The sequence below is a fragment of the Gadus chalcogrammus genome, chromosome 16 (assembly GCF_026213295.1).
Source record: "Gadus chalcogrammus isolate NIFS_2021 chromosome 16, NIFS_Gcha_1.0, whole genome shotgun sequence".
NCBI lineage: Eukaryota > Metazoa > Chordata > Actinopteri > Gadiformes > Gadidae > Gadus > Gadus chalcogrammus.
The window spans coordinates 2,592,769-2,619,813 of NC_079427.1; the positions used below are offsets into that span (position 1 = coordinate 2,592,769).

The 27,045-nt window shown below is 47.7% G+C and overlaps 1 protein-coding gene across 1 annotated transcript in view; it reads left to right on the top strand.

The window, feature by feature from the left end:
- LOC130405754 (uncharacterized) overlaps window positions 1–27,045 on the top strand; it is a 164,063-nt gene that overhangs the window by 66,616 nt on the left and 70,402 nt on the right. The gene's annotated exons all lie outside the window — the stretch shown is intronic.

The window sequence follows — 27,045 nt, forward strand, 5'->3', positions numbered from 1 at the left end:
ATGGCAACTACTATTGGTTAGTTGAAAATAATAACCATCATTGAGATTAAACATCACTTCAAGTGTCCTGGGGCCTGTACTACGAAGCTCGATTAGAGGGTTAGCGAGGTATGTTGAGCTGAAAGCCTGGGTTAGCTGTACCACGAAAGTCAATCTCTTTAAGCGTCGCTGTATCACCATGGTGACTTACGCTCGCAACCAAACCTGGTCGGGAGCAGCTATTCGGCTTATTCTTGCCGGAGATTGGCTACTTAAATAGGCGTGCGCAGCTTCCTAACCCCTCCTCCGACAATGGCGTCACCATTTTTGGGTGTTACCGTGGACCTCGGCGCACTTATCGTACAGAGGGTTTTTTCGGGACCAAACTGATCCCTTGGCAATTTCTGACAATTCTTTATGAGAGATACAGATTCTCATCAGAGGGTATTCGTTATCTGATCAACATTGTTGGACTGTATGTAGTCAATGCTACACAAAGAAGCCGTGCACTCACTAGCCGCGTTTACATGGACACATCTGATCCGCATAGATTTCTATGCAGAATAGAAAATGATCATGTATACGCCTCATTCGGAATACAATTATCTGTTCGGCATAGAATTCTATGCCGAATAGAAGAGGTGGTGTAGTCCGTTTTAATCGACATGTTTACACTTATTCCGAACAGATTGGGGTTTAACTTAGAGCAGCTGCAATAGTTAGCAATTGGTCCACTGAGCTCCGTTGGTACTTTTATGCACACCGAACTTGACCGCTGTCAAGGAAAGTGGATTTATTGCATGATTCACGTCTTTGTTCGTAAGTAGTCCGGTAAGCGTGTCCGGTTGCTAAGCGACGGCACATGGGTGTTTATTAATGACGTGTTCGCTATCATAGTGTCCGCGCGCGTCCGAGATAATTGTAAATGAGTAGGCTAATACTAGTACTTTGGCAGGCTGAACGTTAAAATACTTCTTAACTTAGAGAGACCACTCTCTCCCACCAGTCTTGGCTGCGGACTCGCATTCAAATTCCTCTTGTTTGCGGCGGAGGTGGGGGTAAATATAAAGATCGGACGTAGCTGTGCTGTCCTCATTCTTAATTGAAGGAGCAGGCAGAGAAAAGCTCTCTCCTGCTGTGCTTTCATTAAAATCAAATTCACAATGGCAAATAGTGATAAGACGTCCATTATGTCGCCGCCGGTCCAGAGATGTGTCAGGTGTGCGCGAGAGACATAACGGACACTTTTGTTACTGCCATGTATACAGTAGGGGATCACATTTTAGGAACAGATCTATTCCGCGTAGAAATCTATGCGGATCAGATGTGCCATGTAAACGCGGCTAGTGTTGCGCAGTGTGTCTGTGTTTCAAGTTCGAAGGTGGCCCCGCAAGTTCAACGTACATTAACCTATAGTCAAGTGCCGTGTTGTCCATTATCCCTTATGTAACCGCTATGTCAGTGACACAATTAGGCCTAGGCATTTTTTATTCTACAAATTCATATTATAGCCGTGAGAATTGTTAAGAAAAATCACCTCCATAGTCGGAAAACCAAATCATAGGCTAGATTCACCTGAAATTATTCAAATGGATGCTTACAACTGACCACATTGAATAATATTTTTACATTTATTTTTGACTTGGCCCCATGTTTGTAGGAGCAAACATGGGGCCCCACATATACGGTGGTAAAAGGGATGATGATACATAATATTTTTTAGACAATATGCAGAATCTTTTCACTTACGAATTAACACGGCCGGCTATTTTTTGCGAACACGCTCCCCTAGCCTTATGGGCAACCGTTTTCCCCTTGGCTGTGATTTGAACTTTGAATTCCTCGTAGGAGTTCATAATAATACCCTGCTCGCCTTGGATGAAATACACCGCTCTCGCGCGATTTATTTTGCATGAGGCTGAGTCAAATGACGCGAGAAACGCCCCTTTTATGTGAACGCGCATTGAACCTAAAGCGGAAAACCTGGTTCAACTTATTGAATCTAAAGTGAGCTTCGTAGTACCATTTAACTCTGATTGCGAGTTGCGGCTCTGTCGAGCCATGTTTTCCCAAGAAAGCCTGGGTATGTTCAGCGAGGTTCGTGGTATACCCCCCTGGCCAAGACAGGCAGCAGTAGCCTACAATCACACATAGCATACACACAAAACATAAGAAAAATAAAACAACTAAAACAGTCGGCAGGGGGGAGGGGGGATATCAATATCGCAACCAAGACATTTCGGGAGACTCAAGGAGAAGAGTAATATTAAGATTGAGCAACAAAGTGTAAAGACATTTCGGGAAGGCTCAAGAAGGAGTGTAATATTACATTCAAGCAACAATGTTTAGTCTTGTGGTGGCCTCTATAGACATAATTCACCATACCGTTTTATTGACATGTTTTCGTTCTGTGTTATACACTAATCCGGCGAAACAGGAAGTAAAGTAGTGCCGACATTGCTGAGTTGCTGGAATCACATGACTTGCCGCGTTTTGCTACGGAAGTAGCGTGTGGACCCGTAGGCGGTTGTTGCAGATGCGAAATGTTCTCCTTTTTATTTTGTTTATTTTAGTACATGAGCTGTTCAATTATGCCGGGAAGAACATGCTGTGTCTGTGCAGGCCAGGCCTGTGAACCCTCTTGCTGTTGCATCTGTAATTTTGTACAGTAGTCCTGCTGTATGGCTACAACACTTCCCTCGGCCTGCCACACAGTCACACACACATTCAAGAAGTTTGCTATCTTCTCTCTGTATGGTTACTGACACATTATGGTACGAGTTCACCCCCTGTGAAAACCTCACAACACATTTTAACCTGATGAGCTGATCTGCGATGGCGTGTAGTATCTGCTGGCCAATCCATCCGGAGCTCATATAATTCTGACCTTCAATCAGTGCCCTGAAGTTTGCGTTCTGAAGCTCATCGCATGCCAGACGATTAATAAAATAATCCTGAATACCTGTAAGAACATGTATTTTATTGCTACAACTGGTCGTGGTTAGCAATTTGCAACATTTGAAGCTTGTGAACATATTATCAAACACAGCTAGCAATGGCAGCTAGGTTTTACTGTTGTCATCAATTGATACACATCTTAATGCATAACGTTGTCAATAAATTACCTTCATCGGTAAGTTTTGGCCAGTGCCTGACATCATCTATCCAATTGTCCATGTTGTTGTTTATACCTGTCACTACGAAAAGTCTGCGAGCAGGATGCTTTTCACTGAAAAACCATTAGAGGGCAGCGGCAAGTAACATTTCAGCAACGCAGCGATGGCGACAGTCAAAGATGGCGGCCCCAATAGATTTCGCGCCGGATTAGTGTATAGGGACACTGGCTGAATCCGAATACTTAGTACATAATATTTCTGTTCAGTGTCTACTACTTGACCGTACTACACTTGACTGTGTGGTACGGTCTACAGCTATGCGTAGAACGCCTCCGAACGCTTCCGAACAACGGCGAAACTCCACCGGATGTTTGGAGATGACGTATCTCCCCTCAGATGCCGGCAAAATTACCTTGATAAGATACCTGTTTTCCGTCTTGTCTTTGTTGGTATTAAATTAAAAATGTCTCTTTTTACTTAATTACTTACTTTACTTTTTTACTCTTTTTAATGTCTCTTTTTGGTGGTGTCGTGTCGGGTCAGCCATCTCTTTTTCGTTCGTTACCAGACTCCGGTTGCATTGTGGGATAGCGTAGTGAACTCTGTTGTTTACTGTGGCGGTAGTACGCATTCGGAAACGTTTTCCGTACTACACAATGCGTACTGAGCATTCGGACGCGCTATATTTGTGGCGTACTACAAAATGCATACTATATAGCAGTCAAGTATGAGTATTCGGATTCAGCCCCTGTCTCTTTAAGATCACGTGACTTGTGTGTTGCTATGGCGGTCGGCACGATATTTGAATTGAACGGTTTTTATATGACAAAATGAACGACCTGCCCTTGCTTTTCGACGTGCGATATTGTCTCTGCACTTCTTTTATCGCAATTTCTACAGTCTATAGACAGAACGTCTTACCTGGGAGAGTTTGTCGACGGCGACGCCGTTAAAACAGACGGAAGGGGGGAGGGGGGGGACATCAATATCACAAGACGTGCATGATGCGTAGAACCTAAAGCAGCAACAGCACCAAAAAGTCCCAGAAAAACCCAGGATATATGATATATCTTGGTTTTTTTCCGGTGAATGGGCTAAATGTATTCAGCCCAAGCGGAGTAGCGTAAGCTTCCATTAAATTTTGATTGACAGGTATCGTGACACGCCCCCTTCATATGCTTCCCATTTGGGCTAAATTCATTCAGCCCAAGTGCAGTAGCTTAAGAGGCCATTTCTTTTTGATTGACAGGTGTCTTGACACGCCCCCATTTGGGCTAATTGCATTTAGCCCAAGCACAGTAGCGTAAGCTTCCATTGACGTTTGATTGACAGGTGCCCTGACACGCCCCATTCATATGCTTCCCATTTGGGCTAAATTAGTTTAGCCCAAAGGCTGACCTTGGACTTACAGCTAGCACAGTTGTTACAGTACAGTGACCTTCGACCAATCACAGCACAGTAGCGCAAGTGCAGTATGGCGGGCGTTAGCATGAAAATGAACGAAGTGGATTATTTACTTTCTAATCGGTTTTCTTTAACATAGTAGCTATTAGTACGGTGACCGTAAGAATAACAATTAGGCTATTCGTACGGCGCGCCGTAAAAATACTGCATTAGTCTATTTTCACGGCAGGTTATGGTTATGGGAGAGTCTGTTGGTGGGGAGGGTTAGGGTTAGGGTTATTACTATAATTAATTACTATAATTACGGTCGGCCCGGTTAGGGTTAGGGTTAGTGCCGAGCAGACTGATTGGTCAAGTGCGGTCACGTGACAAGCTCGGTCACCGTACGAATAGCCACTGCCTTTCTTTGATATCTTTGGAGGAAAAATTGGAATTGAAGAGATTGGGGCCACATCGAGCAAGGTACGTTTTATTACTCTGTTTTCTGGGAATAATTGACATAAGCAGAAACCAAAAACCAGCCGTTTTTTCGTTTTTTCCAAAAAAAAGAAAATCAAAATTTCAGTTCGTTTATTCGTTTTTTGGTTCTTCTTAACAAAACAAATTTACCACTCAATATCTGGTTTCCGCCGGTGGGCGGGTCCTCTTATTGGCTAGTGTGCTTCGTTGCCATTTGCTCTTCAAAATAAAAGTTCTTCCGTTTGATAATGTCGACAAAAATATGAATGTATTATAGACACTAGAAGACACACAGGTATACAATAATAGTATTCATAAATAATCATTTGAATATGAGAACTTCTGAAGTTATGATGACTTCAGTGCAGTTGATGTTTAGCCACAGTTAATACATGCAGAGTAGACCGGAGGGCTTTACTACGACATCATTGTCCGGCTTTGAGCTTTGCGCTCTGTGCGCGTTCACATCAAAGGAGCTGCGATCGCGGGCTGCTGATTTCCTCACAGCCTGAGTGCTATGAGGAATACAAGTGATTACAACACATTTCTGACAGCGGAACATTGCGCAGGGCTCTCCGTGAGACGCACGCAATTCAAACCATGCACACGCTCAAACGCCACACTTCGTATTTCTCACGCAGAGAAATTACCAGGATAGCGCCCAACAACTTGCGCCGCTATTTAACAGTGGAAGGGTAGGAATCAAATGCGTCCGGGTGAAATTTCAAAATCGTCCGGGATTTTGGCCGTTTCTCAATTCCTAGTACGCGTACTACGTACTCGCAGACTTGGAAGTTCGTACTTGGCAAGTCCGGACTTCAAGTAAACACTTCCAAGGACGGGAGTACGCACCTGCATTTGGAACAGCAGCGGACTCGATGTCTTCACCAGCTCAGCTCGTCTGTTAACTGTGCTACGGCCTCATCATGTAGGCATATAACTACTGAACAATATAAACAAATTATATAAAACAAAACACCAGCTTACATAGCCTTACATAGCCAACACTACCAATCGAGGACCTGGCCTCAGTTCACTCCAGACTATTTGCGTAGCCCTCTGTTTTTTTGCAAATGGTAGTTTTATCTAGGCTATATTGGAGATGCTGAGCACATCTCAGTCCTTTCAGATTACCCATCCAAGATTTTCATCGGCCTCCTATCATACAAAGAGCAATATTGTCTGAGTACTATGCCGAGAGGCACTTAGCCTACAACACAAAGTATAAAATAGTCCTAACGGACTTGCATCCACTGGAGAATGTTTGATCGTTACACGCACTAATCCATCTTGATCTGTGAAGTTGATGAATTGTCACTTTTAGGTTTTTCTATCCAGTTAACAAAAAAAGAAACATTTGGAATAGTATGCGCTGTGGCAAGCACATGGTTTGCATGTGTTACTTCGAAGGCAAAAAAAAATCTAAAATACAAGAAAACACAAAAACCTACATTCAACCAGTGGGGTATAGCCCCTGACTCTCTGAGGAGGTATACCTCCAGGTACCCCCTCCATGCCAGGGCGCCCTGAATTTATGTTTATTAACAGCTCCTCCTTGGCTCCTCCACCGGGGTCAAGACTGAGGGCCAGATCCAGTCTCCCGACTGTCGGCCTTTTCACGATTGGCTTAAAAAAATGGCTTATTTAAATTTATACCAATACGATGGTGGGAAAAGCTTACCAGTTTGTATGTTTTTTATACTTCATTTTTATACTTGATCCGCTGACCGCTTGGAATCCATCGGAGTACATATATTTTTTAGAAGAAAGGGTAGGATCTTTAAGAATGCTTAATTGGGATATTTATATATTCATGGCTATATATTCATGGCTCAAATAGTAAGGATCATGCTTTTGACGTGTAACTAACACATTTACGCGGTCAGCGATCCGCTGCCAGGCTTTGGTTCTCCGGGTTGCAGAGGCTTTAGCATTCCCTTTTCTTGTGATAATGCCCTTCTCCTCGTCATAGCTCTCCAGGAGAACCTGGAGTTCTATTTCATTGCAATAAGCGGCCCGTTTCGCCATATCGATCAGGGTTTCCATGATCCATACATCACGTCTTTTTAGGTTTGGCGTGGCTGCGCACAACCCTGTGTTAACCAACCCCGAGTTGATTGAACTAATGCATAGCCGCTGCTGTGGAACCGAAAACTCTGGGTTAGTCGGCACAGGGTAAATCAACCTAGAGTTCAGCGTTAACTCAGTGTTTGTTAAACCTCCGTTCGTGGAACACCCCTCAGTACTTGGGCTACGACTGATGACGTTTCACAAGAACGAAAGCACACAAGTACAGAAAAGAACGCAAATTAGTCTAGAGTTAGAATCATGCCAAAACCCTGCACACACGCAAAACGTGTTTTGCTCTCGCATAACCAAAAAGTATGTAGTATATGCAAAAAGTCACGTGACAAACCAATGTCCTGTGATTCACACTACATAACAACAGGTGGCGTTGTTCCTGCCAAACAAGCACTTTTAGCACTTTTACCGCGCCATTCTAGGGCCAGTTAGTGGCCTTCTTGGCTTTCCATAGAATCCACACACGGTTGGCCGGCATCAAATAAAGATTTTGGGGAGAAAAAAATATCGTCCTGGCGGCCTTAAACTGACTCAACAGCGCCACATGCTGTTGTGCAGTGTGAATCACAGGACATTTGTTTGTCACGTGACTTTTGGCACAAATTTTCCGCCTTGTCGATCCGTGCGCAAATGCCTTCCGATCCACGCGCAGCTTTCAGTGTTCCGTACTTGTAGAATTGTTTTGTGTACTTGAAGGATTTTTTTTCTACTTTGTGTAAAACATGCTGTATTTGTTTCTGAAGCAAAATGCATTAGTTTGTGAATGATGTTTTGTATTTGCAAACCACACTGAGCGTGTGTGTGAATCATTGTGCGTGAGTAAAACACGTTTTGTGTGCGTGTGAATCGTTATGCGTGAGCAAAACACGTTTTGCGTGTGTGCGGGGTTTTGGCATGATTCTAACTCCATACGCCTCATACATGTTCAAATTTACTTTGCGTTGCGTTCCTCTGAGTCGGTCACAAACTAGTTGGGCTACGCCCTCCCCTACTCAGTTCTGTTCGCTTTGCATTAGTGGAAGTGAGTAGGGGGAGTGGTTAAGTAGAGCCTTCAGATAGGACGGTTTGACTTTGGAGTTACCGTCATGTTTTGTATTATTTTTTTTACCATTATTGTTCTATAGGGACAAACATTACCCCCTCACTCTGAACTCAGTTCAAAACTGGAGACCCCTGCATTGTTGACCTTTATCCATTTACAGTAGACACTTTTTTTTTTTTTGCTGCAAGATATTTTATGTTGTTTTCATATTATTATTTACTGACATTGATTTCAGAATGCGAGTGTGTGTTATATTGAAAGCGAGGCTGGGTGTGCCTATGAATATAGGCTACAGTGAGTTTTTTAAGTTGCTGTGCAAGCAAATCATATTGTCTACTCTGTACAGTGACAAAGAGTGTACAGTAACCTACTTCATTCAATATTGAATAGGCTACTGTAGCCTACATTATGTACAAATGGTTTTGCTCTTTGCTCATGGCAGTTGGGACATTTTAACATGTCAGCAGGCAAGCTTCACTCATTCCAGGATGTATTATGCTTTGTCCTATAGCCTACTTGGGACGTGTTTTGAAATGGATCTATAGTAGCCTATAGAAATTTGCTCATAACAGGCCAGGTGGAATACAAAGCAAACTCTCCCTAAAATGCACATTAATGGAAGTCTATTATTTTAATCCCCAGATAATGCTGCATTGTAATAATATACATCTTTAAATGCACAATAATGAGTCATTATTATGACTTATCAAATATTTCTATTGTCTCCCAGAATAAAGGTCTGTTAGAGACTCCCAGTATCTCTAAAAACAGACTGGGAAGTAGAGCATTCAGTTACTGGGCTCCTTTACTGTGGAACCAGCTCTCCCCATGGGTCAGAGAGGCAGACACTCTAACTCCCCCCCCCCCATCACCTTTCCCACCTTGTAGTTTGGCCTTGGCGTCTCGCAGTCTCTCTGTGTTTCCACATATTCTCCACAGCTCCATCCCTCTGAACCAACTGCAAATTTTCCCCTGTTAAAAGGGTTTTCCTGGGAATTTTTACTCAGCGGATGTGAGGGTTTAAGGGAAGATGATGTTGTTATGATGCTCATGCTATGTAAAGCCCTTTGAGACAAACTGTTTGTAAAAACGGGCTATAAAAAAAAATTGCCTTGCCTTGCCTAACCCGCTTGGATTGGATGTAACTCATATTCATGCTACTAGTCTGATCATTGACTGACTACATGAATAGTTGCACAGAGGAGATTCTTATAGAGGTCTTATAGTCAAACGGTATAGGGTATATACAAATTTGATGTGTTAGGCCATTTATGAGATCTAGTTAACATCATTAAAAGTCATTTCCAAACACATTAAAGGGACTCTCACCTTTGTTGCATTTTTACACTTTTTTTGGATAAGGTTAAATTGGTATTAATAAGGTAATAACACTCTAATATGCAAGACAGACCCACCAGGAGTAAAAACAAACAATTATTTTACTCTCATAATATTTAGTGAAAACTTCAACCAATAAAATTCTTCGGACCGAAGGACCTTATTGGCCGACAGACCTGTCTGTTTGCTGCATGGATATATAAGGTTTTCCGTCTGCTTCTTTTGGCGCATTCGGGCCCGCGTCATCAAGGCGCGTCCTCAACTAGAGGGTTTGTTTTGATTCCACGGCAGACAGTAGCGAGTAGCGACCGTAGCGACTGAAGATGGCAGACCAAAGTGGTCCACGGCGTACTGAAACTGCACCATTCGGTCCGATTAGGGGACTCATCTCGGACTCAGACTCACAGAGTTACCCTCCTCTGGAGCCTCAGGAAGACCTCCAGACTGTTGGCCACCAACTGCACCATTCAGTCCGACAAGGGGACCCGATTCGGCCTCAGAAGCCAAGTGGTCCCGCTCCCCTGGATGATTCTCAGGACCTCCAGACCGTTGGCAACCAACCGCACCACTCAGTCCGATTAGGGGACCCGTTTCGGACTCGGACGCGAAGTTGTCCCGCTACTCTGGAGCTCCAGGAAGACCTCCAGACCGTTGGCACCCAACCGCACCACTCAGTCCGATTACGGGACCCATTTCGGACTCAGACGCGACGTTGTCCCGCTACTCTGGAGCTCCAGGAAGACCTCCAGACCGTTGGCAACCAACCGCCACACTCAGTCCGATTACGGGACCCATTTCGGACTCAGACGCGACGTTGTCCCGCTACTCTGGAGCTCCAGGAAGACCTCCAGACCGTTGGCAACCAACCGCCACACTCAGTCCGATTACGGGACCCATTTTGGGCTCAGACGCGACGTTTTCCCGCTAATCTGGAGCTCCAGGAAGACCTCCAGACCGTTGGCAAACAACCGCACCATTCAGTCCGATTAGGGGACCCATTTCGGCCTCAGACGCTACGTTGTCCCGCTACTCTGTGTAATGCTCATACACCTTTCTTATACTCAGTGGGACCACTGTCCTTCAACATGGGGCCTCAAAACGGTATCACACGAAGCCCATAAAATTACAGTGAGCCACCTGCTAAATGTCTTGTTTACTAGACCCCTGGTAGATATTATGACCCCTGGGAGTCTAAACATAACCCATGGGAGTCTAAACATAACCCATGGGAGTCTAGAACTTTTGTACTGTAAAAAATAACGCTTAGTTTTGTACTCTAAAAAATAACGCTTAGGGGGTGGGGCATTGGAGGAAGGCGGGATGATTTGAATGTGCTGTAATTCTCAAATGCAACAAAGGTGAGAGTCCCTTTAAAGAAAAGAAAAAAACAAAAGCAAAGAGATTTTGCAGCAGTAGCACACTTTTACTTAAACAGAGTGGGATAGGAATCAAGTTAACAAAACATCTAAGCTGTCTAACACATTACCAACGCAACATAAAACATCACAAAAAAAACTGCTGGAACACAAAGAGTTTGCTTTGTATTCCAGCTGGCCTGTTATGAGCAAATTTCTATAGGCTACTATAGATCCATTTCAAAACATGTTCCAAGTAGGCTATAGGACAACGCATAATGCATCCTGGAATGAGTGAAGCTTGCCTGCTGACATTTTAAAATGACTGTCAAAACTGCCATGAGCACAGAGCAAAACCATTTGTACATAGTATAGGCTACAGTAGCCTATTCGATATTGAATGAAGTAGGTTACTGTACACTCTTTGTCACTGTACAGAGTAGACGATATGATTTGCTTGTACAGCACCTTAAAAAACTCACTGTAGCCTATATTCATAGGCACACCCAGCTTCGCTTTCAATATAACACACACTCGCATTCTGTAAACACCATCAGTAAATAATAATATGAAAACAATATAAAATATCTTTAGACAAGAAAAAATAATTTGTTTACTGTAAACAAATAAAGGTCAACAGATGCGCAATTTTCAGCTGTCAGAAATGTGTTGTGATCACTTGTGATCACACAGGCTGTGAGGAAATCAGCAGCCCGCGATCGCAGCTCCTATGATGTGAACGCGCACAGAGCATAGTTCAGAGCCGGACAATGATGTCGTAGTGAAGACCTCAGGTCTACTCTGCATGTATTAACTGTGGCTAGACATCAACTGCACTGAAGTCATCATAACTTAATAAGTTCTCATTTTCAAATGATTATGAATACTATTATTGTTATTTGAAGCCGTGTCAGTCTTGACTGTGGGTGGTGTGGTCCTCTGTGTCTGCTAGTGTCTATAATACAGTAACATTTTTGTCAACATTATCAAACGGAAGAACTTTTATTTTGAAGAGCACAGGGCAACGAAGCACGCCAATAAGAGGACCCGCCCACCGGCGGAAACCGGAGTTGAGTATTGAGTGGTAAATTTTTTTTGTTAAGAAGTGGGGTGGGGTGACTCCGGGCCAGGAGGAGCCAGGCCCGGAGTCACCCCACAGTGCTCGGAACCTCCACGTACCAGTAGCCCCAGACCCAGGCAGAGTAACCGAACATCGTCGGGTGAAGTGGCCTCCGGCCAGTAAGGAGAGACAGTGGCTCCAGTTCGATGATGATGTGGATACGATCCTAGAATCAGCAGCCAAGGGCGACACAGACGGGAAGCTCAAAACCATGGCAACCATCATCATCAGCCTTGCTGTCGAGAGGTTTGGAAGTTGGGTACCAAGACCCCCTACATGAACAACCGTAGGGCAGAGAAGATCAGCCAGTTAAGGCAGGAGCTGCGGGTCCTGAAGCGGCAGTACAAGCTAGCGCGAGAAGAGGAAAGGGATGCACTATCAGAACTTCGTGGCATCCTCAGGAAGAAGCTCACCACTCTTCGAAGGGCAGAATGGCACAGACGGCGGGGGAAAGAGAGGGCCAAGAGGCGGTCTGCCTTCATCGCAAACCCCTTTGGAGTCACCAAGCAGTTGCTTGGGCAAAAACGAAGTGGAAACCTTGTTTGTCCCAAAGAGGAGATCGACAATCATCTCTGCAACACATACATTGATGCTGCTTGGGAGGAAGACCTAGGTCCCTACAGATCTTTGATAGACCCCCCAGGACCCACCACAGACTTCAACAGCAAGGAGCCCAGTTGGAAGGAGATTCAGGAAGTTGTCAAGGCAGCCAGAGCCAGTTCAGCTCCTGGACCAAGCGGAGTGCCCTACAAACTATACAAGAGGTGTCCCAGACTCCTTCACCGGCTGTGGAAGATCCTGAGGGTTATCTGGAGGAGGGGAAAGGTAGCCCAACAATGGAGATTTGCAGAAGGTGTCTGGATTCCCAAGGAGGAGAATGCTAAGAACATCGAGCAGTTCAGAACGATCTCGCTGCTCAGCGTTGAGGGGAAGATTTTCTTCGCCATCCTTCCCGTCGGTTGACGGAGTTCCTCCTGAAGAACGAGTACATCGACACCTCTGTACAGAAGGGCGGAATCCCAAAGGTGCCAGGATGCCTCGAACATACAGGTGTGGTCACACAGTTGATCAGAGAGGCAAGAGAAGGGAAAGGAGACCTAGCAGTGCTGTGGCTCGATCTCACCAACGCTTATGGATCCATTCCTCATAAGCTAGTGTAAACAGCACTGGAACGGCACCATGTCCCAGGTAAAATTAGGGACCTTATCTTGGACTATTACAAGAGTTTCAAGCTGAGAGTCACCTCTGGGACAGTCACATCTGAGTGGCATCGACTGGAGAAAGGGATCATCACTGGATGCACTATTTCAGTGATTCTCTTTGCCTTGGCCATGAACATGCTGGTCAAGTCAGCAGAAGTCGAGTGCAGAGGTCCGCTTACCAAGTCTGGAGTCTGCCAGCCCCCCATCAGAGCCTTTATGGACGACCTGACAGTAACGACGACGTCAGTGCCGGGGTGCCGATGGATCCTTCAGGGCTTGGAGAAGATCATCACCTGGGCTCGGATGTGTTTGAAGCCTGCAAAATCTAGGTCCCTGGTGCTCAAGAGAGGGAAAGTGACTGACAAGTTCCGCTTCTCTCTGGACGGCACCCAGATTCCATCAGTCACCGAGAAACCCATCAAGAGCCTCGGAAAGACCTTTGATTGCACCCTGAAGGACGCTGCATCCATCAAGGCCACAAATCGGGGGCTGGAGGCGTGGCTGACAGCAGTGGACAAGTCGTTTCTGCCTGGTAAATTCAAGGCCTGGATTTACCAGCACGGTGTTCTCCCCAGGATTCTGTGGCCCCTGCTTGTGTACGAGTTCCTGATAACAACAGTACAGGGCTTCGAGAGGAGGATCAGCCGTTACCTCCGTAGATGGCTGGGCCTGCCACGAAGCCTGAGTAGCATCGCTCTATACGGGCACAACAACAAACTGAAGCTCCCCATTAGCAGCCTGAATGAGGAGTTCATGGTAACCCGTGCAAGAGAGGTGCTGCAGTACAGGGAATCCAGTGATCCAAAGGTCTCCCAGGCTGGCATCGAAGTCAGGACTGGAAGGAAGTGGAGGGCGCAGGAAGCAGTTGAGCAGGCGGAGTCACGCTTGCGTCACAGCGTGCTGGTCGGCCCAGTGGCATCTGGACGAGCAGGGCTTGGTAGCGTTGCAACCACACGCTACGACAAAGCCCTGGGCAAAGACAGACGCCGATTGGTCCAAGAGGAAGTGAGAACTGGCGTGGAGGAACTGCGTGCTAGCCAGATGGTGGGGATGCGACAGCAAGGCGCATTGGACGAGATGGGAACAGGCAGTGGACCGCAAGATCTCCTGGTCTGAGCTTTGGCAAGCTGAGCCTTACCGGATCAAGTTCCTGATTGCGTCCGTCTATGACGTCTTGCCCAGCCCATCCAACCTCTTCTGCTGGGGCAAGGTTGACGCACCATCATGTCCTTTGTGCCTCAGAAGGGGAACGCTAGAGCACATCCTCAGCTGTTGCTCCAAAGCCCTGGGAGAATGACGCTACACTTGGCGCCACGACCAGGTGCTGAAGGCGATAGCAGAAACCATCTTCACCAGCATCACCCAGAACAAGCCTCTCCGACCAGCAAGGCAGGCGATTGCTTTCATTCGAGCAGGGGAGAAGCCTAAGCCCAAGCCAAAGGGGGCAGCGGGACTCCTTGGAACCGCCCCGGACTGGCAGATGAAGGCCGACCTGGGGAAGCAGCTCAGATTCCCAGAGCAAATCGTGGAAACCACCCTGAGACCAGACATAGTTCTGTTCTCAGATTCAACCAAACAGGTGGTCCTACTGGAGCTGACAGTTCCCTGGGAGGAGCGCATGGAAGAGGCCAATGAGAGGAAGCGTGGCAAGTATGCCAACTTAGTGGAGGAGTGCCGCAGACGGGGGTGGCGTGCCCGGTGTGTGCCAATAGAGGTGGGCTGTAGAGGCTTTGCAGCGCGATCTCTCTGCAAAGCATACAGCATGCTTGGAGTCACAGGTGCACGTCAGAGAAAGGCCATCAAGACCACCACAGAGGCAGCTGAGAAGGCCTCTAGATGGCTGTGGATCAAGAGGGGCGATCCGTGGGTACATGCTACTTAGACTGGGTCGCCAGTCTAATGCCGCTTTTCCACCGCACATGTAGCTCGACTCGACACGACACGACTCGACACGACTCGACACGGTAGCAGCGCGGGTCCTCTTCCACCGCAAATAGTACCTCCGGGACGTGGGCGGGGTCGGCTGCGCGAAAGGGCCGTGACGTATTTTTGTACGCAACGCAAACAACACCTACGTAACCCACACATGGACAGAACCCACATAACAACAATGGAGAACATCGATGCGATGTTCGTGTTCGTATTATTAGCTGGCATGTTGAAGAAGTGGAATATGTTGGCTGCGGCGCTGCTATGGCTGTTACCAGCATGGTTGCCATGTCGCTCTCGTGACTTCGTCACACTCTCTGGCCAATCAGTGGCCGGCCGTCTGCCGACGTCACCTTTTAGCATCGGCTCAGCTCGCTTGGAACCTAGAGCGAGGCGGTACTAGAAAAAGCAGCCACTTCAGGTACCAGATACCATGTTTTCGCGGTGGAAACGCAAAAAATGCGAGCTGAGTCGAGTCGTGTCGAGCTGGTACCATGCAGTGGAAAAGCGGCATAAGTACCAACCTAGGCTGGGTCGCCTGGTTGAGGGTGTATGATGTTGCGAGACCCGAAACACCCAATGACCCCAGGTTCCATCACTGATGATGTGTCTAAGTGCATCTATAGATGTAAGTTAAACTAGAATAACCAAAAAACGAATAAACAAACTGAAATTTAGATTTTCGTTTTTTTTTAATGTTTTTTTGAATGAAAAAACGGCAGGTTTTTGATTTCTGCTTATGTCAATTATTCCCAGAAAACAGAGTAATAAGTAAGGAATAATCACCGAGAGGCCGGGCAATAAACAGTTTGATATGCCCGGCTCGTGGACGGCTTCGTCTCGGGGTTACCGCCCGAGACGAAGTCGAGGGCGGTAACCTTCCGCGAGCCGGGCATATCAAACTGTTTATTGCCCTGCCTTGAGGTGATTATTCCGTTTATTCTACTTCGCGCCGGCCAACATAATAAAACAATTAAATACTTTAATAATTAGCCTTTTTCTTATTCGTATTGCATGCTTATTAAATGTATACTCTGTTTAAGTTCATCTCCCTCGAAAAGTAGTTCCCTTTAGAACTACGGTGAATAACGTTAGCTCAGCTGTAGGTAACTCGTTTCTATAGCAACCACACTAGGCTGGATCTGATCACTAGTTGAATAACGTAGTTGCTACATTCGTATCAAGTCAGTTTCAATGACGATCGATCAAACATGCACTCCTTGGTTTATTTTTACTATGGACCTCATGTTGGAAATGTATGTGATAGAAAACGATCCAAGCGGCGTATTGATCTACTGTGCTCAGTCAGCAGCAAGTAGAACCGACAAGTCAGCGGGCAATACGCCGGATTAATGCACCCCTCCCAGCCAATCAGAATCGAGCATTCTTAAATGAAGTAGAATAAAACGTTTTATTAACGTTTTATTACTCTGTTTTCTGGGATAAGAATGACCCTTGCGTCAATTATTCCCAGAAAACAGAGTAATAAAACGTACCTTGCTCGTATAGTAATGAGATGGCATGTGCACAATTCTTTGCGGTAATAGGCGACACCTTAAAGCAAAAGACAGCTGCGGACGTCAGAAACGCCACATACATGTCCTTCATGATTGACGGTGACACAGACGTCTTTACCAAAGAGTGTTTGATCGTCTACAGCCGCATTTTGCGCAAAGGGAGACCGGTCAACATTTTAATTGTTGAATACTTTAAGCACAATTTTTTTTTATTTTGCATAATTGTTTAGTTCGAAATGTTCAATTTCAGCTCAGTGAAGCACTTTAAACACCTTATTTTTCTTTTTATTTAGGCCTATAATTGTGCTTCAAATAAAGACACGCCTTTCTCTCCACCTTATTCTTGTTTAAAAATCATTCACATTATATGAAAGTTATGAACAGAGATATAAAGGTGACCTTATGGCGTCTGGAGCCCTGTGAAGTATTGATAAATGTAATGCATTCGTTAGCTCACCCACCCAAAATCACCACCAGCCGTCACTGTTATGATTACAATAAACACAGGGAGCGAGGGGGCAAAGAGGGAGAGGGCGTTTTTTGGTTGTTTAGTTTCATAACCTTGCTCCCTTCTATTCTTTTTTACTCTCTCTAAAACTGTTCAATCTAAGAACAGCTGGTATTTAAGATAAATCTACACTAACAATATATTCTGATTCCTTGTCTTTTAAAATAACATCAAAGAGCACGACATCTGCACCAGATAGCCAATTGTATAATGTCACCCAAAATCAAAAATATTGTCCACTATATGTACTTCATGTAGGCTGTGAATTAACATGAACACACAGAAGTTTAGGTGATGTTGAGGAATCAGTTTGGTTTTTGTGGCATCCTGAACCAACACTACCACCACTAGTGGTAATCTGAGAATAGTTGTAACGTTTTGTTTTAATGCCATTTTCCATTTCTCTTGATTTTCTTTTCAGAACTTGGAAGGATTGGCACTATGTTAGCCTCTCTGTTGTCGGAACATGATGTCATCGATCTCCTGTGTTACCTTAGGAAGATGAATGTGTTGAAAGATAAGGAGAAAAAGACTATAGTGTCGAAGACGACCAGAGGTGAAAGAGCACATTGTCTCAATAATGCTGTGATGAAGAAAGGGGAGAGAGCAAGTAGCCTGATGATTCATTATCTGATGAAGAGGCACCCTGAACCTACTCTAACTTCTACTTGGATCAGTGAGTTTAACATGTTTATAAAAATCCCTTAACATGTGTTTGAAGTTTTGTGTCGGTAACTAATTTGCTGAAGTTTCGGTGTCAATCAAATTAATTGCTGTTAAGCGTAATGCACCTCTTCACCTGCAGGGGCCAAGAATCACATATAAACGGCATTTTTTAAGTGTGTGTGTGTCATCATCATCATCATCCTTTTATTATTAGACTCAAGGTCCATTTAAAAATATACAATACAAAAAATAGACAACACACACATAAAAGAGTGTGTGTGTGTGTGTGTGAACTGGGCCAGGTATGGCTCCAGCTGCGTTGCCCCGGAGAACTTCGGCAGCATTGGGGGTCAAGCAGCGAAGCCCGTCGATCCGCTGGGGCGAGGTCCAGGAGCTCCTGCACCGCTGTCCCCTCCAGCGCCAGGGCGAGGTGGACGACCGCCTCCCCGGCAACCCAATCCGGAAACTCGCATGTTCCTCCCCAGCCCGACAGAGAAGCATCCGTGAACACCGAGATGTGTGACGTTGCTCTGCCCAACGGCACCCCTCTCGCGAGAGTTCGGGGATCGCCCCAGTGGGTCAAATCGGGGCCCACTGATGGGGGAATGGTCACTTTGCGCCGCCGTTGGCGCACTAGGTCGATGCGCAGGCGAGAAAACCATCTCTGCAGCCGCCTCATGTGAAGCAGCCCCAGCGGCACCACCGCGTGAGCGGCTGACATCATGCCCAGCAGCCTCATGACAGAGAGGGCTGTCACGACGCTGCCCGGAGAACAGCGGCGGTGGAGAGACCACAGCGTCTCCATCCTCTGCTGTGAGAGCCGTGCTCTCATTACAGCTGAATCCAGCTCTATCCCCAAATACATCACACTCTGTGAGGGGAGGGGGGAGCTCTTCTTCCAATTCATGGCAAAGCCTAAATTCGACAGGTGAATCACCAGCTTTTTTGTTTGAATAGCTGCTTCCTCCTTGGAGCGAGCCATCAAAAGCAGATCGTCCAAGTAGAACAGTACTCTCATTCCTGTTGCGTGAAGCGGCCGGAGAGCCGTCTCCACGCACTTGGAAACTAGTGCGCGGGGCTAGAGAATAGCCTAACGGGAGACGGTTGTACTGGTAGTGTGACCCTTGGAACGAGAAACGCAGGAATTTCCTGTGTTTGGGGATCACTGTGACGTGGAAGTAGCCGTCCTTCAAATCTATTGAGGTGAACCAGTCGCCCGGCTTTAAACACTGTAACACTCTGATTGTTAACATGTGAAACGGCCTCTCCGCGATGCATTTGTTGAATAGGGCTAGATCGAGAATCGGTCTCAGCCCTCCTGTTTTCTTGGGTACCAGGAAATAACGGGAATAGAATCCCTGCATTTCCACTCCCTTCGGGACCATGGAAATCACTTTTTTCGCTAGAAGCTGCTGGAGCTCCGCCAAAAGTGACAGCTGTTGATCCTTGGATGACAGCGTGGTTTCCACAATCCCGTTGAATCGCGGCGGAATGGAGGTGAACTGCAGGGTGTGACCCTTGCTGATCAGCCTGTCCATCCATTTGGCTAGGGTGCATGCGTTCAGCCATTCTGAGTAATGCTCTGAAAGCGGCTGTGCAGCTTCTTGTTTTGATGCGGCTGTCATGGAAACGAGCCATCCTTGAGCCCCTGCTGCCGCTGCGAGGGGAGGAGTCTTCCTCGCAGCCCATGTGGGGAGTACCGCCCGAAAGGGCCGGGTGTGTGCGTCATTAGCAGAGGCATGCCCTGCCTGCTCAGCTTGTGACAAGAGTGTAGCTTCCTCTCTCCTGAGTGTTGGGACGCGAGGAGGAATAACACTGTGACTGGGCATCAGACTGCTGACACTGTGAACGAGCTGCGTGTCATTCGTAGACAGAGAGCTCGTTTTAGCGGCTTTCTCGCCAGGCATGACGTGGTGAGGGGAAAGCAAGGTAGGGCTTGCTCAATCAATAATACGAGGTTTATTGACGGCCTGCCTATATGTGGGGGTGGGATGCATGTGAAACAATTATGGCCGGGCCGGTAGGCTCCGGCGTTTACTGTGTGGGGAGAAAACAGCCGTCTTTAGTAAAGAGGCGTTTCTCGCTGTCACACGCTTCTCCCTCGCCCCCCGTAATAGCCAGCGCTCGTTGGGCGGGACATCACCCCATGAGCCCGCTGCCCGAGGCCTTTCCTGGCCACTCGCCGTAGCCTGCGATGGAGGCGGGCGGGGCTTGTAAGCCGGGCGAGGCTGCCCTTGTAAAGGCATTGAAGGTCTGGCTCGATCAATAATACAAGGTTATTGACGGCCTACCTATATGTGGTGGGAGATGCGTGCGAAACAGTTAAGCCGGCAGGCTCCGGCGTTAACTGGGGCACGGGGAGAAAACAGCCGCCTTTAGTAAAGAGGTGTGTTTCGCCATCAGGCGCTTCTCCCTCGCCCCGTAATTGTCGCCGGCGCTTGTGGGGCGGGGCGGCCCACAAGTGGGTGGCTCTTAAAAGAGCCGTTGTTTCCTCGCGGTCACACGCTTCTCCCTCGCCCCATCACAGCCTTCGCCGGCGCTTGTGGGGCGGGGCATTACCCCATGAGCCCGTTGCCCGGGGCCCTTGCTGGCCGCTCGCCGCAGCCTGAGACTGAGGCGGGCGGGGCTTGTAAGCCGGGGGGCCAGAAGGAGGAGCTGACGGCGGCGCCGTGACCGTGGCTGACGGCCTATGGCGGCGACGGGAACCCGGCGGAGCGCTGCTGCCGGGACGAAGGGCGGGAGACGTGTCTCCGGAACTTCTCCGCCTCCTCGGACGCAGCCTGCATCTTGTCCACGTTGGACGACAGGCGGGGCCCGAACAGCCCGTCCGGGCTGATGGGACACTCCATTAGCTGCCGCCTCATCGGCTCAGGGATGCCTGGGGTCTGCTGTAACCACAGGTTCCTCTGGATGAGGTGCTGCCACGCCGCCGTCCGGGCCGCTGTCACCGCACCGGTGGAGCAGAGGCAGAGGATGACACCGGCAGCTCGACGGCCAGACGATGAGGGTCGGCCGCCATGGTGGAGATGTCATGTGCCATTAAGGCGATGTTGTTCATGACAGCCTGCTGCATCATGCACTGATGCACCCTGTCTGTGAGCTTTGCCGCCAGCTGGTCTTTGGGAGCGGGGCGGCGGCCGCCGAGCCCCGGCTTCACTCCAAAGACAGCGCACAGAGCGGGATCCAGCGGCGGTACCGCCCTGTAACCCCGGTCTGTCAGACCCTCTGTCTTCATGACCTGGATGAACGTCTTCACCGGGGCTCTGAGCTTCCTGGGGTCCACCGCAGCCCCACTGAAGTATGGGCTGATGGCGTGAAACATCGGCCAGAACGGGTCGAGACGGGCGGGGGGTGTCGCGGCCTCGAGCCCCCAGATGCCATGCAGCTGGTCCGGGCGGTGGGGGGCCTGAGACAAGGGCACCGCAAGGCCAAGGTTTCCGGCTGCAAACCTTGAGACGGGAGCCCAGGTTAAACGGTGACGCAACTCTCGTGCCTCATACACCGGACGACCCCGAGAGCTGCCTTTATTTAAACACACACACAGCACACAGCGCACCGCACACCCAACCAACGGACATGCAAGTCTCGGTAACGGTGGCGGCAGCACTACACACAATAAACAACACTCAACAACACACAACTACATTCTACCGAGCACACAGCCCAAACCCGTTAACCCCAACACGAAAAGACAATAAAACCCCTTTTCCCCAAACAACATGAATACCCAGACTCCCCGGGGGGTAGGAGTCACACAATACATTCTGTTCTCCTTGTCTTTTAAAGGAACATCAAATATCACGATATCTGCACCAGACAGCCAATTGTATAATGTCACCAAAGATCTTAAATATTGTTCATTACGCATACTTAAAGGTTGGGTACGAAATTTGCTTTTTTGGCCATTTTTGCAAAATTACTTGAAATCCTTATCATAACCCGCTTACAGCCACTGAGTTAGAAGTACTGACATGAAAATTAACAATGTCAATCATCTGTGGAACGGGCAGGGCTCGAAAAACTCCAGCCAATCATTTGGATTGCCACCTCGTTGCATTGGACAGTAAGTACGTCAATCAAACGGTCGTACTGCACTCCCCCTCCCCCGCGCCCCGCGCGCGACCCCTTCGTGCAGTACTCGTGACCCAGAGCTCGTGACCCAGAGCAAGCTCCTGTTTGTTGTTATCCTGCGGTAGCTACTGGAACTAGTTAATCCACATTTGGACCTAGCAGTAGAAGACAATTTCCATGGCAGACAAGACGCCACCATCCCCACCACCACCACCAGCAAAGAGAAGGAAAACTCTTTTTCAGAGAGTAATTGATAATAAAAACGCTGAAAGAGAAAAACTGAAATCAAGAATAATCCTAGGCGCTGCTTTCGAACGTTGGCGGCAACTGAAGGACGAGAAGGGTCTAAAAACCGATGCTTGTGTGGCGGTTGACCTAGTTTCAAAGTTTATACCGTTTATACTCGGTAATACCGGTGTTGAGACGATCTATTACTCGTTGTGAAAATGTCCACACCGCAGCAACCCTAGTGAAAACCAGGACTTCCAATACAATTATATGAAACAAACATACATTTTCTAAAAATAGTAATGATTTATGTGACCGTTTAATGTTTATAACATCTGGTGCAACCATAGCCGCGAGAACGTATTCTCAGCAGGGGGTGCTGGAAACTCAGCCTGCACTAGACTCGCAACTCGTTACATTGATAAAAAAGATATATAGCAGCGCACCTCAATTACACCAGTGCATGCGCGCACAGTTGAAAATCGATCGTTGTGTTCACTTCCTTCACACCATGGTTCACATCCAGCTGCTCACAGAACGAGTTTAGCGCACCACCGCTACCCTCACACTTTTTCATATAACCTTTTTTCAGCACTAGGTCATATGAGCATTAAATAAATGCTGCGTCTCAAAATGCCTTGGACAGCAGCGAGGATGACTCGCTTTGCCACGGGCCGAAACAGTTCGGAGCGACCACAGCCAGAGCGAACACAGCGGGGCAGAGGAGTGTCAGGAATAGTCTTTGGTGTACACATCAGTAGGCCTACGGCCTATTTGCACTACTGTTTAGTGGCAATGCAGTGTTTTATTCTATGCCTTTTTATTTTCGTATATTATTTCAATGAATACAATTTATTTATTCCTAAAAACAAGATCTGGTCTTCAAATCTTTTTTCCAAACATAGGTCGTCTTACAATGGGGTTTGTGTTTATATTCGGACCAATACGGTACAGCGGGCGCTCACATGACGTTAAGCATTTCCTGGTGCATAATGTGACGCTTCAGAACTCCTTTATTATTTCCATGCTTCAGAACCTAAAATCCCGTTTCTCCCCGTTGACACGACAACACATAACCGGCGTTTTCAGAAATCTCCACTTTGGCCGGAGTTTTTAGAAATGATCGTTTTCTGTGATAAGACAGGGCCTCGGACAGGGGGTGTTGCAGCACCCCCAGCACCCCTACTTCCCGCGGTACTGGGTGCAATTTACAGCTGAATGTAGTGCCATGTTGTTAAACGAAAACCTACGCTAGCCTGGCTCGCTCTCGCGCATCTCTGTTCGCGCTCGTGCATGATTGCGCGTCCAGGTACTTGGAATGGGTGGAGTCAGAGTCAGCGTTGAAGGAGAGGGGGTAGGACCATTTGAGTTGTGTATTTTCAAAATCTGCTGGCGTTTCGCAAATCGCATACCCAACCTTTAATGTAGGCTGTGAATTAAGATAAACACATAAGTGTATGTAATGTTGAGATATCAGTTTGGTTTTTTGTGGCATCTTAAACCAACACAACCAATACAAGTGGTTATCTGAGAATAGTTGTAACGTTTTGTTTTAATGGCATTTTCAATTTCTCCTGATTTGTCTTTCAGAATTTGAATCGATCGGCTCTGATTTAGTCGACTGGTTGACGGACCACGACGTCATCAATCTCCTGCGTAACCTGAGGGTGATGAATGTGTTGAATGACGATGAGAAGAAGAATGTAGAGGGCCAGACGACCAGTAAAGACAGAGCACGTTGTCTCTTTGAAACGGTGATGGAGAAAGGGGAGAGAGCAAGTAGCCTGATGGTTGATTATCTGATGGAGAAGCGCCCTGAAACAAGCCGAACAATGGGTCTGACCCCAACTCCTGCTAGGATCAGTGAGTTTAACATGTTTATAAAATTCCCTTAACATATGTGTAAAGATTGGAGTCGATCACTAATTTGCTGAAGTTTTGGTTTCAATCAAATTAATTGCTGTTAAGCGTAATGCGCCTCTTCACCTGCAGGGGCCAAGAATCACATAAACGGCGTGTGCGTGTGCGTGTGTGTGTGTTTGTGTGGGTGTGTGTAGGCGGTCGCTGAGGTCCGCTGTCCGCCGGCTGTGAATACCTCGGGGGCTGCTTGCAGTCCTTGTTATTATTATTATTATTATTGGAGGTCAAGCAGCGAAGCTGCGAGACTACCATTGTTATTATTATTATCATTATTATTATTATTACTATAAACGCAGGGAGCGAGGGAGCAAAGAGGGAGAGGGCGGTACTTAGTTGTTTAGTTTCAAGCCTTGCTCTCTTCTGCTCTTTCTACTCTCTCTCTTAAACTGTTCAATCTAACAACCGCTGGTATGATGAATCTTCATTATCATGATGTGGATGAATCTACACTAACAATACATTCTGATTCCTTGTCCTACAAAAGAACATCAAATATCGCGATATCTGCACCAGACAGCCAATTGTACAATGTCACCAAAAATCTGAAATATTGTGTGTGCTTAATGTAGGCTGTGAATTAAGATAAACATACATGAGTGAATGTAATGAGAAATCAGTTTGTTTTTTGGTGGCATTTTGAACCAACACTACCACCCATCACTAGTGGTAATCTGAGAAAAGTTATAACGTTTTGTTTGAATGATATTTTCCATTTCTCATGATTTGTCTTTCAGAACTTCAAAGAATTCGCTCTAAATTAGTCAACATGTTGTCTCACAACAATGTCCGCAATCTCTGGCTTTACCTGAAGAAGATGAAAGTGTTGAAAGAAGTGAAGAAGATTGTAGAGGAGAAGAAGACTGTAGTGGGGAAGATGACCAGAAAAGACGAAGAACGTGCTTTCTTTCACCATCTCATTGATGAAGTGCTGGGGAAAGGGGCAACAGCAAGTATTCTGGTGGTGGATTATCTGACGGAGAGGCACCCTGAACTATGCTCAATCCTGGGTCTGACCCCAACTTCTGCTCGGATCAGTGAGTTAACATGTTTATAAAGTTCCCTCAACATGTGTGTAACGTTTTTTCAGCAACTAATTTCCTGAAGTTTCGCTGTCAATCAAATTAATCGCTCTGAAGCGTAATGCATCACTTCACCTATAGGGGCCCAGAATCACATATAAACGGCATCTTTTAAGTGTGTGTGTCTGTGTGTGTGTGTGTGTGTGTGTGTGTGTGTGTGTGTGTGTGTGTGTGTGTGTGTGTGTGTGTGTGTGTGTGTGTGTTGTGGCAACCCCGGTCGTCGGTGGCTGGGATTCTCAAATCAAACGCTCAAGCAGGGTTGTGGTGCAACGGTTTTATTGAGTGCAGCTCACTCAAAGAAGGGAAATCATAAAGGAACTTAGGTTTCTTCCACAATGGGGGAAAAAGGTGAGGCGTCTCCGGGCCCGGTCCGCCGTTGAGGTCAGCGTGGGTATCGCTCCCGGCTTCTCCCGCTCAGTCCTGTGGAGAAGCGTTCCGGCGTTAACGTGATATGCTGCGTTCTTCCCTCACCGCGACTGCCTCCAACTTGGCTTCCTCCTCGTCTGCCGCGTGCCCGGTCCTTAAGACTGCTCTGCCGTCTCCCCTCCCCAAGTGATCCCAATGCCCAGGATTGCCCAGGTCTGCTTGACGAGCCATCTAGCGCAGCCGCGCTGAACGGTACGTATCTCCCTCAGACTACCTGTCCGCGGAGAGGGCGCTGTCCAGGGTGCTGGCGCGGTCCGTCCAAGTCCGACGGTGGGTGGTTGCCACACACCCCCACCCTCAGCAGCAAGCCGGGGGTTCCTCTGGTTAGTCCCAGGCAAGCGTCCCTACGGGATATAGTGCGTCCGCATTGGCGTGAGCTCGTCCGGGCTGATGGACCACCTGGAAATGGTAGTGTTGCAGGGCCAGGAACCAGCGAGTCGCCCTGGTGTTGGTGTCTTTGGCCTTCGCCATCCATTTCAGGGAGGCGTGGTCGGTGACGAGGGTAAAGTTGCGTCCGAGGAGCTAGTGCCGCAGTTTCTGCAGGTGACCTTCATCCGGCTGATGAAGGTCACTTGGCAGGAGTGGCCAAGTGACCTTCATCCGGCTGATGAAGGGCTGCAGGTCCTCTCCTTACCGGACCTGGGACAGAACCGCTCCCAGCCCCACCTCAGATGCGTCGGTCTGGACCAGTCAGGGGTGATTAGTAGTGGCTTGGTGCAGAGGGCCTGCCGTAGGCGCGAGAAGGCCTCCTCGACCTCCTCCGTCCACCCCACTCGGTCGGGTAGAGCCCTCTGCGTCAACTCGTGGAGAGGGCTGGCCAGTGTTGCGAACGCAGGGATGAACCGCTGGTAGTACCCGACGAAACTCTCCACCAGTCCGTCAGTCTGGGGGTGGTAGACGGAGGTCCGGAGGTGGCGGATCTGTAGCAATCTGACCAGGTCTTTTAACACCCGGGACATAAGACAAGAGCCCTGATCTGTCAGTATCTCCCTGACTATCCCCACCCTGCTAAATAAAATCATTAACTCTAGGTAGCGGGTCGCGTAGTCTACCATAATTAGAATGTAGTGGTGGCCTCGGCTAGGTCTGGGAAGGGGGCCTACAATGACTAACCCCAGTCTGTCGAACGGGGCTTCTATCAGTGGCATGGGAATGAGGGGATTCCGCACTGAGGGCCTCGGGGCGGTGCGTTGGCATTCGGGGCAAGCCCGGCAGTAGTCCTCCACGTCCTTTTTCACCCAAGGCCAGTAAAACCTGTTCAATATTCAGTCCCTAATCTTATCCATCCTCAGGTGAGCCCCCAGGAGGTGGGTGTGGGCCATATACAGTACCTTGCTCTCGTATGTCCTTGGAACGATCAATTGTTCCGCCTCCTCTCCCCCCTCTGTACTACCCTATACAACAATCCCCCCCGTGTACTAAAATGTGAGTACTGCCGGCCACTCACCGAGTCCCGTGATATGCCGTCGTGGACCTGCACGTGTCCTCAGGCATTTCTGAGGGCGTCGTCTTCAAGCTGGGCGGTGGCGAACTGACCGCCCCTGTCCGCGCCTCCCTCGACGGCCAGGGAGAAGTTGGAGAACTCGTTGAGGGGTGGGCTCTCT